General features: G+C 35.5%; 1 protein-coding gene across 1 annotated transcript in view; it reads left to right on the top strand.

Moving 5' to 3' along the window:
• Positions 1 to 3,370: 3,370 nt before the first annotated feature.
• efemp2a (EGF containing fibulin extracellular matrix protein 2a) overlaps positions 3,371 to 8,523 on the top strand; it is a 31,168-nt gene continuing 26,015 nt past the window's right edge. Inside the window, 1 exon segment of the mRNA NM_001008587.1 lies at positions 3,371 to 3,479. The gene's annotated coding sequence lies outside the window, so the exon portion shown is untranslated.

The raw sequence follows: 8,523 nt of genomic DNA, 5'->3' as shown, positions 1-8,523 counted from the left end.
TGTTCCTCCATTTCACAAGTGTAAGTAAGTGCGATTAAAATGGTTGCCTCCTTGTTTTCTCTAGCTTGCAAATTATGTATTCAATTGTGTTTTGGTACTTGTAACCGCTCTACGCGGCTTGTGTATCTGGTAAATTCTTTATATTCTCATATCCCGTCTAAAGCCATGTTGAAAATGTGACGCGTGCCGATTTGTTCACGATTTAAATGCATTTGTGAGCTCACGATCCACTGTTGTTTATCATTGCTATGGCCACCATCAGCTGTTCCTACACACGTGCAGCCATCAAGTTTCAAAATAGTTCAGCTATTGCCACTGTGTGGATTAATACTGAATGTGTGACTGTTTTAACATATGGTTAAGAATACAGCAATATGCTGGTGTTAAACTGCATTGCTTTAATGCACTCCTGCATTGGACTCACACATACACTCTGCACTCTGACTACTTGTTAATAAGCCGTGCTGGGCGTTTCTCTCTGTCTTGCACTTAGGGATGGGTACCGAAACTCTGTACTTTATCGATATCAGTGCTACATTAAAAGACCGAAGTATCGATAAACTCTGACGTTAACGGTTCTGCGATTGGTATTGGAAAATTCTTGCTGAATAAACATTACTTACAGTAGCATAATTTAACTAATTAACCTTTTCTAATTTACGATATTTGATATTCATCTGCACAGTTGGCAATCTCACATGGGAAATGCTTGTGTTTCCGGTGAGCGCGTCAAGTATAAAAGCCTTCACAGTTCTCGGCTGTGCGCCCGCACTCAGTGAAAGCGCGCTAAGCGCACACACATAGCTCACAACACAGACTCGCATGCACAGCTCATAAGCTTGCGGAGTGAACCAAATGAGTTGTATTTCCCGAGTGGACAGCGACAATACCCGTTGCAACAATGCAACAAGTTGTTTTCTTGTATAAGCAGATACGCAAGCACTCTGGCTATGTAAAATTATCTTTCAAAATGCATTAACTGAAAAAAAGACAAAAAAAGAGTTTTTGACTGCCTAGCTACTAACAGTAACATTACATCATCTACATCGTTATGCCAGCAGTCAATCACCTAAATTAATAATTAAATAAACACACATTCAGTTACAATGAAAACAGTATGTTTTTTGCACACTTTCAGAAAAAAATGGTCCAATGCTGTACCAAAGAAGGTTCAAACAAAAAACAAACAGAACTGTATCTTAAGAAACAAATTTATACCATTGCAGCTTGTACCTTTAAGTAAATGGCTTGTACCATGGGAAACCAAAATGTACCTCTGCACATAGAATATTGTACCTTTATCAAAGGCACAAATCTGATCCTAGAAAGCAACCACTATAGTGACAAGACACTTTGTACCTTAACAGTGTCAAAAATGCTTATCAAACATTTATTTAAAATGCTTTAAATGTTTAGTTTACAATACCTATAGTTTTATGTTTTACCAGTTGTTTTGTATTATTGAACTTAATAATTAATGTTTATGAGTATCTTTAAACATATACTTTTAAATGATGACTCTTGTTTTTATATGGAAATTATTCATAAAATCACTTTGCCTTCACAGTAATATTTATTTTCATAGATATTGTAATAAAGAAGGAGCTGTTCACTTTTTTAAAAACTTTTGTCCCTTTTATATGAGAACAATTGTGTACCTTTACTTCAACTGTACCATAAAAGGTACAGAACAGCGTCATAAGAGGTCTTTTCTGTACCATATAGCGTACAACTTTTAGAAAGGTACAAAACGGTTCCTTTTTCTCAGAGATTGCAGTATAGCCTAAATAAATCTTAAACGTCAAAAATACTTTTACATCATCTGTATTTACAAATATAGCCTAATAGTCTATAAATAAATTAATAGTCTTTAATAAACTATGCTTGTTAAGAAATTATAAAAACAGCTTTTTTATATTGCAAGATGCTCCAAAACTATATTAAAACACAGTTAACTCATTTTTGTGAATGCATTAATGAAAAATCATAAACATTATCTCATTTAACTCCATTTTGCAACTCAAAGAGGGTATTTTCAACTGCAGGGAGCACAATAAAGCAAGAAATATCCCGACTTCTGCCAGAAAAGGCAAACATGTTGATTTTTCACCAAAAAAGTTTTTTCTACCTTCTTTTACAGAAATATTTTTTATTTGTTTTACAAATTTGTTTGGTTTCATTTGATTTTACATTAAAAACGGAATATTAAAATAAAGTGCTGTTAATTCTGTTCAATCAGTTTTTTGTAAACTAAAAAAACCTACAAAAAGTACAGATAAGACAACCGTTAAAGTACTGAACCAATAAGTGGTATTGATAAAAGTAGTAATACCATTAAAACCTCAACGATACCCATCCCTACCTGCGCTGAACGCAGACGACCAATCACAACAGACTGGGTCATCAGACCAATCAGCGCAGATTAGTATTGCGCTAAGAAGGAGTTTGGGAACAAATAAATAGCTGAGGCGTTGAGATAATTGAATAAAAATAAATGCATTTTAAAGCACAATGAACATGTTTTTAGACCTTGCATGCACATCAGCCTGTTGTTGCAGACCCCTAAACTAAAATTTGACCTTTTTAATGCATAATGGAGGCTCTTTAAATTTGAAAAAACAATTAAGTCATTTAATTCAGTTTGTGTTGGGACAACATAAAGGAATTGTGTGGAACCCTGCTTTTTTTTTTTTTTTTTACAGTGAATGAATGAAAGCTGACACATAGTTAGAAAGTGAACCTATATTCAACATCAGACAAATAAAGCATATCAGAAGATAGAATGTGAGTCTTTCCATTGCCTCTTACTTCTAGCAATATCATCCTGCGAGTACCTCCAATTTCAATATTTAGACACGCCAACCAAAAAAAAAAAAGAGCTTTTCCAAGCTGACGTGTGTCTTATCCTCCCTTCTTCCACTCTCCCCTCGCCTCCTCTTTCTCTCTTTCTAGTTTGCTCTCTAATTTTTGTCTACATTCCACCAACTTCTCCCGAGCTATAAATATCCAGCCGAATGAAAGGAATAGAGAGAGCGAGAGACTGAAAAAGATGGGGAGAGATGAAGGGTGACTTGAGGTGGAGGGGAAAAGAGAGAAAGAAAGTTGCAGGCTGTGGGGGGCGAGTTTAAATGAAACCAGGTGGAGTGTGTGTGTGTATGAAGAAGGGGGTTGTGTGTGTGTGTGTGAATCTGTATGCTGTTGTTCTGTCGTTGAGCTGGATACATTTGGAATTTCGGAATTTGGGCCGCAGACCAGGAATTTTCATCCTGGGGGGTCAGAGAGGGGCGGAGGATGGCCGTGCAGGGGGGCTATATGGGGGTCGGAATGGGCCGTCCTTAGCTCCTCTCTTCCGTCTTTCCCTCCCCTGCATACATTCACAGTCCAGCTGTCCGTCTCCACACTCACTCTATCAGGCTGAGGAGTGAGGACAGAAGAGAAGACGTGCCACCGCTGCTCAGAAAGAGATCCACTGCGGGCCTGTGAGTATACAGCATGCTTACCAGAGACAATGTTGAGCTTCATTGGGATATAAAGTCATTGTCCAATCCAGTAGCTGAGATCTTTGAGGCCATTCTGGATAAGCTCATGTAACTTAGGCAGAAATGTCAGGGTGAAGTTGTGTCACATGCAGTAGGGCAGAGGAAGCGATAAGGCGATGAAGGGCAGAACATTTCAACTGGCCGGTTTTTGCACACGTCACACTCTTTTAGACACATTAGACAAGCAAAGATCAATGCCGCTATTCCAACATATTGTATCCTCATGCTCTCACGCCGCTATTTTTTTCCTTCTCAGCATTTCTCAACCGTCATGATGCTTTTACACTGATCTCCGAAGTGTGTATGAAGTGTTGCAAAACTTTTCCAACCTCTTTTCCAACCTCTGTTTCACAACCATTGACTGTATGTTGTTATTTGAACCCTGCACAAGTAAAATGGGTGACTGTTTAGAGAGCGTTTCTATTTTTAAAGGACAAAAAGCTGATTCATACAAACTGCCGACTGTTTAAATGAGCTGATTAGATGTGAAAGACGCCGCAGAATGGGAACATTTCGCACAGGCTCTCTGAGGACACACAGAGGTCGGGGAATTTGTGGAGACGCTTATGTTTATCCAAAAAAAAAAAAAAACTTTCGGCCCCCTTTGGAAGCGTACAGGTGTTGTTATAAGAATGAAGGCTCGATGGAATGACATCAGAATAGGGAACACTGCTTTACTGTACTTAGACAGGCCACCGCTGTTGCGTCACTTTTTGTTTATGTGTTCTGCTAATTACTTGAGTTAGATGTTTTATTTTATATGGCTGGATGCTGAGTCGGGCGTTCATTTAAAAGCAGAGAGTGTGACAGAGGCGGGAATAAATCAGACTGGGGCCTCTGTCGTAGCCACATTAGCGTTCTATTTTTGGAAATATTAATTCGTCTTCTCGGGGCTGAACTGCTAAAGTAAGCAACATGGACGTATAGTGAGCATCACTGATGACAAGTAAGGAGCTTGTTTAGAATTCACCATATGCACACACATTTAAAAATAAAGGTTACAAAAGTTTCAAACATCATTGAAGAATCATTTTTATAGGACAGTGATATCATATTTTTCTCACTATAAAAGAATATTTTATGGAATTGAATGTTTTTGTAATTATTAATGCTATTAAATAACCAAAAACCCAAACATTCAAACACAGGGTTTCTGCAGGTTTCACCGAGTTAAATTTAAGACTTTTTAAGACATTTGAAGTCCATTATGAATGATATTTTAGACCTTTACAGGGCTAAATGTTCAGACTTTTTAGGAATATCCCAGTTAGGAAAGATTTTCACTAGCCCTGTCAAAAAATGATTACAATTTGATACATTTAATAATACAATAGCAATAATAATTTTGTTTGAATATTTTTTTTATTAATTTTTAAAATATATCCATTCTCAAACCCTACAACCCTTATCAAGAATAGAACAAAACTTAGCTGCCAACTACTTCAGTCTGCAATAATAATAATTGAATAATAAAAATATAGGTGTTAATGGCCAGATTGGGCAGCAATACAAAGGAAAATTAATACCTGTTAAAAAAAGATTAGACATTTTAAGACTTTTTAAGACTCCGTGGATACCCTGGATCAGCAGTGCACTTGTTGAATATCTATACAACATAGTAGCAATATGCAACTTTAATGGCTGTTAATTAAAGTTAATTAATGTGATAAAACTATTATACGTCTATAGTTCCTCATACAGGCCACCTCTATGAACCTGAGGAGAACAGACTTCTTTCATCCCATAAAATTAAACTCAAAACTATTTGCTTAAAAAAGATATTTTCTCATTTAAACAGGTTGTTCACCTAAAACTGAAAATTCTGTCATCATTTACTCACCCTTTACTTGTTCCAAACATGTAAAAGGATATAAAAAGAAGATAATTTGAAGAAAGTTGAAAACCTGTAACCAGGGTTGGGCAAAGATACAGTGCTCAGCAATAAGCTATAAGTACACCCCTCACAAATTTCTCTTTTAAATTCATATTTTTAATAGGAAGCTGTACAATATTATATTTGTGCATATACATTAGTGTTGTCAGTACTGCAGCCAAATCTGTAGTTAATCTAGCAAAATAACTTACGATAACGGTCCAAAAACTAGTACAGCCAATTTTGTTATAAAAAATTAATAAATTCAAATTTTCAAAAAGAGTAAAAATCAAGAGAAGCAAAAAAGTTAGTTGAAATTTTGTAGGTTTTAATATTTATTTTTTTTGTTACAATATTTTACTTAAATTTAATTGCCTTATCTTTCTATTTCTAAACATGTTTGGTGACTAAAATATTATTTTATAAATATATCTGTTTAATAAATCTGTCAATAAATAAATTAATTGTACAGTATACTATCTCCAAAGACTTGATATATTTTTCCAGTTATTCTTTAAATGAAAGAGTTAATGTCCAAAGCACCAATCAGAGGGTGCATCTACAGGGTTTCTGCAGATTTCACCAAGTCAAATTTAAGACTTTCTAAGACCATCAAGAATAAAATTTCAGACGTGCATAAGGCTAAACGCTAAGGGTTTTTTAATGGCCCAGGAGAAAAAATATGGGTTAAATAAAAAAAAAAAAAATGGTTTCTTGACCCATCAAGAAACAAACTAATTTGTTCTAATAATTTATAGTATTGGTTTAGTTATAGAATATAGTTCTAAAATAGAGTTAGTCATAAATAAATGAAGTTATCAATTAGTTGTAAATTTAGCAGAAAGTTTTATTGAGATGTATTGTTAGTGAATGGATGTGAAAATTAAGACCTGTTTAAAATGATCTATAAGACAATATTGTGCTGAATTTAAGACCCCGCGGACACCCTGATCTATATGATGTCACCATGTAGACTTCTTATTAGTATATTAGTATTTTAAAAATACAAAATTACAAGACATTAAAGTATTTCGATACAAAATATTAAGCTGGTTCTATTAACGCTATCAAATATAAATTATAAAATATCATTTTGTATTACAAAATACAAATTAAGTAGTTTTTCTCAGGAATTGTAATTCACTTAGTTTTAAAAATGTGTACTTTTACTTTCCGTTAAATACATTTTTAGTGCAGTATCAGTACTTTTACTCCTTTTCTTTCCTTCAACCTGCAGTCGTTACTTTATTATTTTCTTTTCTATGGGGATTGGCCGAATAGTCTTGTGATTGCTGTCCAATCAAATCGCACATAGAAGGTAAATCGCATCATATTGAAGTACCTCAAGACATGAGCAATTTATGTCCAAGAAGATGTTCAAATTTATACACACATTGAGATGTTTAGATGCATGTCACTGATGAGAAGATGACGGATGTTTACTGTATGATGACTGAAATGGCCTTAAACACCAGATTGATGTTGTACCCTAGAGTTGTGGGAACATTGCATTTTGTTTGGAATTGAAAATTAGGTTGACATCAGAACCCAATGTCAGATCGACCTCAATGTCCGACGTCCAACCTAAAATCAACCAAATATCAACGTCTAATGATGTTACAGCTTGACGTTGTATGGACGTTACCACTATGACGTCTATTAAATGTTGAATTTTGATTGCCATAACTGATAAATAAATGTCAGTATTTGCCATCAATATGACGTTGGTTTAAGATGTTGGCTCGACGTTGGATTTTGGTTACTTTCCAAAACAACCTAAAATCAACCAAATTTCAATGTCATTTGACGTCATTACTGGACATCAAAATAACGCTGTCCTTGGACGCTGGCTAGACATTGAATTTTGATCATCTGATGTCACAACCTAAATCTAACCTAATGTTAACGTCTTAGGACGTTGTGTGCCTGCTGAGCAATAACTAAATGCACTGCAGAATGTTACGTTTACACACATCCACAAAATAAATGTATATCATCAGCTTTTAACAGTGCAATACTCACTACTCGAGTACTTTTGAAAGAGCAACCTTTTACTCATACTTTGAGTAATATTCACAACAGATACTTTTTTACTTGCACTACATTTTTCAGTACTCTTTCCACCACTATGTCTATCATAAATACTGCCCATCCCTATCTGTAACCATTGACTTCCATATTTTTCCCTACTATGGAAGGTATTTAAAATTGTTCAAAATATTATTTTGTGTTCAACAGAAGAAAGAAAGGTTTGGAACAAATTGAGGGTGATTAAATAGTGAGTAAATTGTCATTTTTGGGTGAACTATCCCTTTAACAGCAGGTGCCCCTTATATTTTTATATCTAATGATCTGACATTTATAGATCTTAAAATCTAAATCCAAATACAACTAGGCACAAAACACAACCAGTACATGTGTCTGTGCCTATATAGATCTGTTTCTGAAACCATGGGGGGGGCCTGACATAAAAACCCCACTTAGGTTTGCACAGGTGTGGGGAGAGTTGCTAGCATTCATAAAGTTATAAGTGCATTCAAAAGCAAGTCTTCAAACTGGAGATCCTGCGTGAGTGTTTTGGCCACCATGCCAGGTTCAGTATTTAATACCTAGCTGAGCACACAGAGTTAAGCGCAGACATGACACTGGACCAGTGTGAGTGTGTTTATAAGGGTGAGCGAGAGGTAGGAGGAGAGCGTTTGTCATTACATGTGTGTGGTCCTTGCAGTGGGCTGCTCATGAAGTCTGCTCTTTATTACGTGTGTTATTGGGGCTCATATAATCACTGCAGACCTTACAAATGTCACAGGACTACCAGCCAGCCAAATGGTAAAGTGTTAGTTCAGCCCCAGATGAGGATTCTGCCATCATTTACTCAGCCCTCATCTCGGTCCAAACACATTTGTGCATCTTCTGAGAGAGATCTCTCATATATTCAATCACTACAAGTTCTTACTTCATATTTAGTTGCTTGCTAGTGGTTAGCTTACTATATATGTCTGTTAGCTCAGTTAAGTGCTAAAAAGTTTTCACATGTCAAAATAACTTTTTCTAAATCAGAGGAAATACTTAAGACATCTATATCTAGGTACCCAATCCTTAATCCATAAT

Source organism: Danio rerio, chromosome 14 (assembly GCF_049306965.1).
Source record: "Danio rerio strain Tuebingen ecotype United States chromosome 14, GRCz12tu, whole genome shotgun sequence".
Lineage (NCBI taxonomy): Eukaryota > Metazoa > Chordata > Actinopteri > Cypriniformes > Danionidae > Danio > Danio rerio.
This window is presented reverse-complemented; position numbering and strand designations above follow the sequence as displayed.